The 9,389-nt window shown below is 44.9% G+C and overlaps 1 protein-coding gene across 1 annotated transcript in view; it reads right to left on the bottom strand.

Moving 5' to 3' along the window:
- Positions 1-6,761, bottom strand: part of LOC125042984 (nascent polypeptide-associated complex subunit alpha, muscle-specific form-like) — a 76,924-nt gene extending 70,163 nt beyond the window's left edge. The window contains exon 1 of the mRNA XM_047638858.1: positions 6,201-6,761. The gene's annotated coding sequence lies outside the window, so the exon portion shown is untranslated. The remainder of the gene's footprint in view (positions 1-6,200) is intronic.
- Positions 6,762-9,389: the final 2,628 nt, after the last annotated feature.

Here is a 9,389-nt window from a genome sequence, read left to right as displayed (position 1 = left end):
TAAGTGCTTGTGCGTGTGTGCATAAGTGCGTGTGCATGTGTGCTTAGTGCGCGCGCGCGCGTGTGTGTGAATAAAGCGTGTGCATTAAGTGTGTGTGTGTGCATAAAGCGTGTGCATTAAGTGTGTGTGTGTGCATAAAGTGTGTATGTGCATAAAGTGTGAGTGTGTGTGTATGTGCATAAAGTGTGAGTGTGTGTGTATGTGCATAAAGTGTGAGTGTGTGTGTGTGTGCATAAAGTGTGTGTATGTGCATAAAGTGTGTGTATGTGCATAAAGTGTGTGTGTGTGCATAAAGTGTGTGTGTGTGCATAGTGTGTGTGCATAAAGTGTGTGTGTGTACATAAAGTGTGTGTGTGCATAAAGTTTGTGTATGTACATAACGTGTGTGTGCATAAAGTGTGTGTGTGTGCATAAAGAGTGTGTGTGTGTGTGCATAAAGTGTGTGTGTGTGCATAAAGAGTGTGTGTGTGCATAAAGTGTGTGTGTGTGCATAAAGAGTGTGTGTGTGCATAAAGTGTGTGAGTGCATAAAGTGTGTGAGTGTGTGTGTGCATAAAGTGTGTGAGTGTGTGTGTGTGTATAAAGTGAGTGTGTGTGTGCATAAAGTGAGTGTGTGTGTGTGTGCATAAAGTGAGTGTGTGTGTGTGTGCATAAAGTGTGTGCGTGTGCGTGTGTGTGCGTGTGTGCGCGCGCGTGTGTATGTGTGTGTCTGTGTGTGTATGTGTATGTGTGTGTGTGTGTATGTGTATGTGTGTGTGTATGTGTGTATAAAGTGTGTGTGTGTGCGCATAAAGTGTGTGTGTGTGTGCGCATAAAGTGTGTGTGTGTGTGCGCATAAAGTGTGTGTGTGTGTGTGTGTGCGCATAAAGTGTGTGTGTGTGTGTGCATAAAGTGTGTGTGTGTGTGTGTGCATAAAGTGTGTGTGTGTGTGTGTGTGCATAAAGTGTGTGTGTGTGTGTGCATAAAGTGTGTGTGTGTGTGCATAAAGTGTGTGTGTGTGTGCATAAAGTGTGTGTGTGTGTGCATAAAGTGTGTGTGTGTGTGCATAAAGTGTTGTGTGTGTGTGTGTGCATAAAGTGTTTGTGTGTGTGTGTGTGTGCATAAAGTGTGTGTGTGTGCATAAAGTGTGTGTGTGTGCATAAAGTGTGTGTGTGCATAAAGTGTGTGTGTGTGCATAAAGTGTGTGTGTGTGTGCATAAAGTGTGTGTGTGTGCATAAAGTGTGTGTGTGTGCATAAAGTGTGTGTGTGTGCATAAAGTGTGTGTGTGGTGCATAAAGTGTGTGTGTGTGCATAAAGTGTGTGTGTGTGTGCATAAAGTGTGTGTGTGTGCATAAAGTGTGTGTGTGTGCATAAAGTGTGTGTGTGTGCATAAAGTGTGTGTGTGCATAAAGTGTGTGTGTGTGTGCATAAAGTGTGTGTGTGTGCATAAAGTGTGTGTGTGTGCATAAAGTGTGTGTGTGTGCATAAGTGTGTGTGTGTGTGTGCATAAAGTGTGTGTGTGTGTGCATAAAGTGTGTGTGTGTGTGCATAAAGTGTGTGTGTGTGTGCATAAAGTGTGTGTGTGCATAAAGTGTGTGTGTGTGCATAAAGTGTGTGTGTGCATAAAGTGTGTGTGTGTGCATAGTGTGTGTGCATAAAGTGTGTGCTAAGGTGTGTGTGCATAAAGTGTGTGTGTGTGGCATAAAGTGTGTGTGTGTGCATAAAGTGTGTGTGTTGTGTGCATAAAGTGTGTGTGTGTGTGTGGGCATAAAGTGGGTGTGGTGTGGCATAGTGGCATAAAGTGGTGTGTGTGGTGTGGGCACAAAGTGTGTGTGTGTGTGTGGGCATAAAGGTGTGTGTGGGGCAAAAAGTGTGTGTGTGGGCATAAAGTGTGTGTGTGTGTGCATAAAGTGTGTGTGCGCATAAAGTGTGTGTGTGTGCGCATAAAGTGTGTGTGTGTGTGTGTGCATAAAGTGTGTGTGTGTGTGCAAAAGTGTGTGTGTATGCATAGTGTGTGTGTATGCATAGTGTGTGTGTATGCATAGTGTGTGTGTATGCATAGTGTGTGTGTGTGCATAAAGTGTGTGTGCGTGTGCATAAAGTGTGTGTGCGTGTGCATAAAGTGTGTGTGCGTGTGCATAAAGTGTGTGTGCGTGTGCATAAAGTGTGTGTGCGAGTGCATAAAGTGTGTGTGCGTGTGCATAAAGTGTGTGTGCGTGTGCATAAAGTGTGTGTGCGTGTGCATAAAGTGTGTGTGCGTGTGCATAAAGTGTGTGTGCGTGTGCATAAAGTGTGTGCGTGTGCATAAAGTGTGTGTGTGTGGGCATAAGTGTGTGTGCGTGTGCATAAAGTGTGTGTGTGGGCATAAAGTGTGTGTGTGTGGGCATAAAGTGTGTGTGTGGGGCATAAAGTTGTGTGTGTGGCATAAACGTGTGTGTGTGTGTGTGGGCATAAAGTGTGTGTGTGTGTGTGGGCATAAAGTGTGTGGTGTGTGGGCATAAAGTGTGTGTGTGTGTGGGCATAAAGTGTGTGTGTGTGTGTGGGCATAAAGTGTGTGTGTGTGTGTGTGGGGCATAAAGTGTGTGTGTGTGTGTGGGCATAAAGTGTGTGTGTGTGTGTGGGCATAAAGTGTGTGTGTGGGCATAAAGTGTGTGTGTGTGTGTGGGAATAAAGTGTGTGTGTGTGTGTGGGCATAAAGTGTGTGTGTGTGTGGGCATAAAGTGTGTGTGTGTGGGCATAAAGTGTGTGTGTGTGCATAAAGTGTGTGTGTGTGTGCATAAAGTGTGTGTGTGTGCATAAAGTGTGTGTGTGTGCATAAAGTGTGTGTGTACATAAAGTGTGTGTGTGCATAAAGTGTGTGTGTGGGCATAAAGTGTGTGTGTGTGCATAAAGTGTGTGTGTGTATATAAAGTGTGTGTGTGCATAAAGTGTGTGTGTGGCCATAAAGTGTGTGTGTGTGCATAAAGTGTGTGTGTGTGTGCATAAAGTGTGTGTGTGTGTGCATAAAGTGTGTGTGTGTGTGCATAAAGTGTGTGTGTGTGCATAAAGTGTGTGTGTGTGTGCATAAAGTGTGTGTGTGTGTGCATAAAGTGTGTGTGTGTGCATAAAGTGTGTGTGTGTGTGCATAAAGTGTGTGTGTGTGCATAAAGTGTGTGTGTATGCATACAGTGTGTGTGTATGCATACAGTGTGTGTATGCATAAAGTGTGTGTATGCATATAGTGTGTGTGTATGCATATAATGTGTGTATGCATATAGTGCGTGTGTGTATGAATATAGTGTGTCTGCATGTGCGGAAGTACGTGTACGTGCGTGCATGTGCGGAAGTGCGTGTGCGTGCCTAAATGTGCGCGTGTGCGTGCCTAAATGTGCGCGTGTACATGCCTGCCTGTGCGTGTGTACATACTTGTGTATGCATGTGTACGTGCCTGCGTGAGTACGTACTTGCGTATGCGTGTGTACATGCCTGCCTGTGCGTGTGTACGTACTTGCGTATGTATGTGTATGTGTACGTGCCTGCGTGTGTACGTACTTGCGTATGTATGTGTATGTGTACGTGCCTGCGTGTGTACGTACTTGCGTATGTATGTGTATGTGTACGTGCCTGCATGTGTACGTACTTGCGTATGTATGTGTATGTGTACGTGCCTGCGTGTGTACGTACTTGCGTATGCATGTGTACGTGCCTGCATGTGTACGTGCCTGCGTATGTACGTACTTGCGTATGCATGTGTACGTGCCTGCGTGTGTACGTACTTGCATATGCATGTGTACGTGCCTGCGTGTGTACGTACTTGCGTATGCATGTGTACGTGCCTGCGTGTGTACGTACTTGCGTATGCATGTGTACGTGCCTGCGTATGTACATTCTTGCGTATGCATGTGTACGTGCCTGCGTATGTACATTCTTGCGTATGCATGTGTACGTGCCTGCGTATGTACATTCTTGCGTATGCATGTGTACGTGCCTGCGTATGTACATTCTTGCGTATGCATGTGTACGTGCCTGCGTGTGTACGTACTTGCGTATGCATGTTTACGTACTTACGTGCCTGCGTGTGTACGTACTTGCGTGTGCATGTGTACGTACTTGCGTGTGCATGTGTACGTACTTGCGTGTGCGTGTGTACGTACTTGCGTGTGCGTGTGTACGTGCCTGCGTGTGCGTGTGTACGTGCCTGCGTGTGCGTGTGTACGTGCCTGCGTGTGCGTGTGTACGTGCCTGCGTGTGCGTGTGTACGTGCCTGCGTGTGCGTGTATACGTGCCTGCGTGTGCGTGTATACGTGCCTGCGTGTGCGTGTATACGTGCCTGCGTGTGCGTGTATACGTGCCTGCGTGTGCGTGTATACGTGCCTGCGTGTGCGTGTATACGTGCCTGCGTGTGCGTGTATACGTGCCTGCGTGTGCGTGTGTACGTGCCTGCGTGTGCGTGTGTACGTGCCTGCGTGTGCGTGTGTACGTGCCTGCGTGTGCGTGTGTACGTGCCTGCGGTGCGTGTACGTGCCTGCGTGTGCGTGTGTACGTGCCTGCGTGTGCGTGTGTACGTGCCTGCGTGTGCGTGTGTACGTGCCTGCGTGTGCGTGTGTACGTGCCTGCGTGTGCGTGTGTACGTGCCTGCGTGTGCGTGTGTACGTGCCTGCGTGTGCGTGTGTACGTGCCTGCGTGTGTGTGTGTACGTGCCTGCGTGTGCGTGTGTACGTGCCTGCGTGTGCGTGTGTACGTGCCTGCGTGTGCGTGTGTACGTGCCTGCGTGTGCGTGTGTACGTACATGCGTGTGCGTGTATACGTGCCTGCCTGTGCATGCGTACGTGTGTGCGTCGGCCTGTGTGTGTCTGGGTATGTTAAGTTGGTGTGCCAGATTCGGCTAAGATTCCGTGCTACCGATGCGTACGCGTGTGCGTGTGTACGTGCCTGCGTGTGCGTGTGTACGTGCCTGCGTGTGCGTGTGTACGTGCCTGCGTGTGCGTGTGTACGTGCCTGCGTGTGCGTGTGTACGTGCCTGCGTGTGCGTGTGTACGTGCCTGCGTGTGCGTGTGTACGTGCCTGCGTGTGCGTGTGTACGTGCCTGCGTGTGCGTGTGTACGTGCCTGCGTGTGCGTGTGTACGTGCCTGCGTGTGCGTGTGTACGTGCCTGCGTGTGCGTGTGTACGTGCCTGCGTGTGCGTGTGTACGTGCCTGCGTGTGCGTGTGTACGTACATGCGTGTGCGTGTACGTGCCTGCGTGTGCATGCGTACGTGTGTGCGTCGGCCTGTGTGTGTCTGGGTATGTTAAGTTGGTGTGCCAGATTTGGCTAAGATTCCGTGCTACCGATGCGTACGCGTGTGCGTGTTTATGATGCTTCCTCCTAGACCCGTGACCCAAATTATCGATATGAATGGCTTTGAAGCAACACTCCATCAAACTACGCTGTTGGCTAGTTTGATCTGTTATCCGGTTCAATAAGATTTGCCGTCCCGCAGATAACTTGTATACGTTGACCACCGGCCCCGTGGTCTTTGGAGCCTCCTCCCCCCAACTCGCAATCTCTCTGGTTCCCTCCCCCCCCCCCCCCCCGCCGCCCCTCCCTCTTCATCCCTTCCCTCTAATATTTCATCCTCATCGACTCCTTTCTCGGAATACATAGTTACATCAATAGCGATGGTGGCTATCAAAGGCAACTTCATAGGTTTAATTTTAGAAATAATGTACGTCTAGTTAATATGACACTGATTATGACACTAAATGTTTACACTCACACGCATCAATAATAGAAAGAAATGATCACTACAAAGACATTACGTTATCAAAAACATCTTACTTCCGGGAACGAGCAGAGTGAGGCCTATACTGTTCGTTATTTAAAATAATAAACGTACCCATTAGTGGAAAATCCCATTATTTTTTTGTGATACACAATCCCAAAATATTATACACCAGCAAGCACTTGCCATAACATACCATTTAGCCAAACGCTCGTATTGGAACCACAATCAGTACTTCTAAAATTAGTTGACCGAATTCAGCATAAGTCAGTTGACAAAAGATTAGCCATGAAACAAAACAAACAGCCTAACAGCTTCGACTGAGTGAGGAATTCTGCTGCTACAACAAATGAAGAAAAACAAGAGTAAGTAAAATGAAGATAAATTACTTGATATAAAGCCTGGCAGCATGAGTTGCCAGGTACCGCTTGAGAAGCAGTCGTCAACTTTGACAAAACACAAACTTAAATGAAACTCACCGTATGGCTATGATCCGTGCGTCCAGTCAGTGGGATTTAGTAGCACTTAGATATAAAGCTGAACGTTGTTAAACAGAATAGTAATGATTAAAACAATCAGGGACAAAGAAGTAAGCGTACTCGCCAGGCAGGCAAACTTGCTTCAAAAACTGCTACACTAATGCACTAAATCACATTCACTAGAATCATCACTTTATCACTACAATTTTTTTTCTTTAAATAAGGGACGCTTACAACTACACAAAATAAGCGGACGTCATTTTTTCCTTGGACACAATTTCACTGGTAGATATCCCAGATTTGGCAACACTCGGGTCCAAAAAATCCAACAAAACCACCAATAATAACAATAAGTTCGATTTCAGGCGTCGTATCTCATAACTCACCGAAGATATCCTGAGATTCGCGACTGTCACACACTATACAATCCTTCCTTTACCGCGGGCATTCGAAAAATCCACTCTATAATGCCCATATAGGTCGCAAATGCTTAAAACCCGAGCCCAGTGATGGCGGCCGGGGATGCGCTTGGCTCTGCAGTCGGCCAGAGTCTGGACGCCGCGGCACCAGGAGCCTCCTCACGCGTTCGCCACACAACGCTCGCTTTCAGACACGCTTTTCTTGAGGGCCTTTGGCGTTTTATACACTTTCTTCTTAGATTCCACATATGTGTCTACCGCAAGACCGGTGTACTTATAACTAATTTCTGAATACTAAGCGCAAGCTTGCGTAAAATAGCCTTCAAGTTGTAGCTATACCGAGACCTTGTAACCTCAGATGCCGGCAGCGACCATACGCTCTTAAGCCCCATTTTTAATACACATCAGAATCGCTTGCAAATATTCTATCACGTCCGTAATATCTTGCGTCATATGAATTTGGTTCCAAGAGCATTCTTCTGCCGATTCTTGGTACGTACTTAACGCTGCCCGGAGTAAAAATCAGCAACATTTAGCAGAGCGCTGGGGTTGGTACTGCCAGCAACTACCATGGGTTCACATTTACAGCCCCGAACCATTGTTATTTATGTAGGCCTACTTGAAGGTGTATTTTGTTTTCAATAACAGCCGTCTTATGAGTTAGTTGACACTATGCACAACTCGCACGCTATCATTCATCACGTTGAAGCAAAAATATATTTAATATGGTATTTTTGCTTAACATTACAAGTAATATTTAAGTATTTTCCCATTTCCCGAAGTCAGTTAAAGAACAGGTAGGTTTTTTTTCAGAAAAATATTTCAAATTAGTTTGTTTTATATATGTAGTAACCATTATGATAATTGCTGTCCCAGATTTTGCATTTGTATATCTGATATTTTCGAGTTGATTAATATGCGGAATAATAAACTGACTAGTATTTTAAGCTGTTTCATGAAAGCTAGGAAACATTTTTAAGAACCCCACGTTTCAGATTCATGTTAGTATGCCTAGTTTGCGTATTCCATGTTGCGGAAAGGCAAGTGAAAGAAATGAGAATATTCAATTTATCAGAGAACCCGCCCTGCCTTTAAACTATTTAGGGTACACTAAAAGTCACAGCTCGAAAATTGTATTTATTCGTTGAGTTCCAATATTCGTCCTACATCTGTTGAACAATGTCGTCGCAAATTAATGAATATACAGATATTCAAGTAAATGACAACAGTACAGTAAAGGTTCATATTCAGCTATAGCAATAATAGTACAAATCGTCCTAGTTGCGTATAATGACATTAATCATAAAGATATATACGTCTAACTAATTCACATTTAAAACTAGTTATCTGAAGACATTTGGCAGTTCAGCACATTCGCCAAGCTGAGATGAGCATCCGAGCCAGCCATCGCTACACTCCACGTATTTTCCAACGATCTCGTCTCAACGTTCCTATTTATTAATAATCTCTAAGTCATTATGGATTGAGGCAAGTCTTGAGTAGAGTTCATTCTGATAATCATAATAAGTTTGGAGACTCTTAACAAACTTACTAGATATGCATAGGACAATTCGTCTCACGAAAGTGTAACAAACCATAGTTTCCTGAGAGGTAAACCTACAGATACTAGGAAGATCCGATATTTATCCAAATTTGAGAGGCATGGCATGGGGTCTCAGTGACATAGTGCTGAATACAAGTGCGTTTGCAAACGTATGGCAATAGTTCAGCATTTTTGTAGCTGTGAGGGTCAGCTGAAGTCATGGTTGTGAAGTACTGAAGCTGATCACCGAACCTAAACCAGCGCACCGCCATCCCTACGTGCGGGCCATCGCTACATCCTGCTCCTCGTCATGGATATTTCTTGATTCTTTGGTTATTATCTAAAGTTGTTGGTATATTCTAATTCCTAAAGATGCACAGAGTAATGATCTTTGAGTAGAATAAACGAAATCCTAAGAGTTTCAATGTAGAACCCCATAAGAAGCTTGTGAACCTTACAGAACCCTCTGTGAAGTGAGTAGCATCCGATAGTACCATCGCTCTTAGCTGGAATTCGGCGGCGGTTTCATCAAGTGGTGAGTGTCCGCAACGTCCATCGCAAAACCCTGGTTTCTCTGCCTTACCCGTAGAACTGGAGAAGGAGCGAGTTTTCTGATTTCCCTCTGATTGACAATTCACTAATGCAAAAATGTGTGACATCACTATATACAGACGCTATGAGACTTCCGGGTCTTACGTAAACGTAAGTAAGTTTTAGTAAAGTGTAGGTGACATTTCATTGTTTGTCGATGGAAATTGTGGTGAATTGCTTGCAAGTAATGTCCAGCGAACCTTTTTGTTGAAAATATAGTTATGATAGCAAATCCATCCTAAGTACAGATTCTCTGAGGAAGGCTTATTCTATCACGTTGGACTACTACTCTAAGGTCGGGAGATTTGACTTAGTATTACTGAAATCAACCTTTATATAATATATATATATATTTTTTTTCCAATAAAAGATTTACTGCAGTGCTTCGTAAAACGCATCTACAAAATTTTCTTAATTTGAAATCTACAGGAGTTCTAAGTATTAAGAATTATTTTGAAATTTAGTGGACATGGAGCTTGAGTCAGACCACTGCATGAATTATTTACGCTACGAAAACACCTTGTAGTCAATAATGCTTCTGATACTACGATATAAATGGTGATTTTCGGGATACCCTGCTGATTAAGGCCACTGTTAATCAATTTAAAATGTGGCACGTTCGTGTTTTATTGGAAG

Source organism: Penaeus chinensis, chromosome 33 (genome assembly GCF_019202785.1).
Source record: "Penaeus chinensis breed Huanghai No. 1 chromosome 33, ASM1920278v2, whole genome shotgun sequence".
Classification (NCBI taxonomy): Eukaryota; Metazoa; Arthropoda; class Malacostraca; order Decapoda; family Penaeidae; genus Penaeus; species Penaeus chinensis.
The sequence above is the reverse complement of the archived record's forward strand: the minus strand, read 5'-3'. Positions and strand labels throughout refer to the sequence as shown.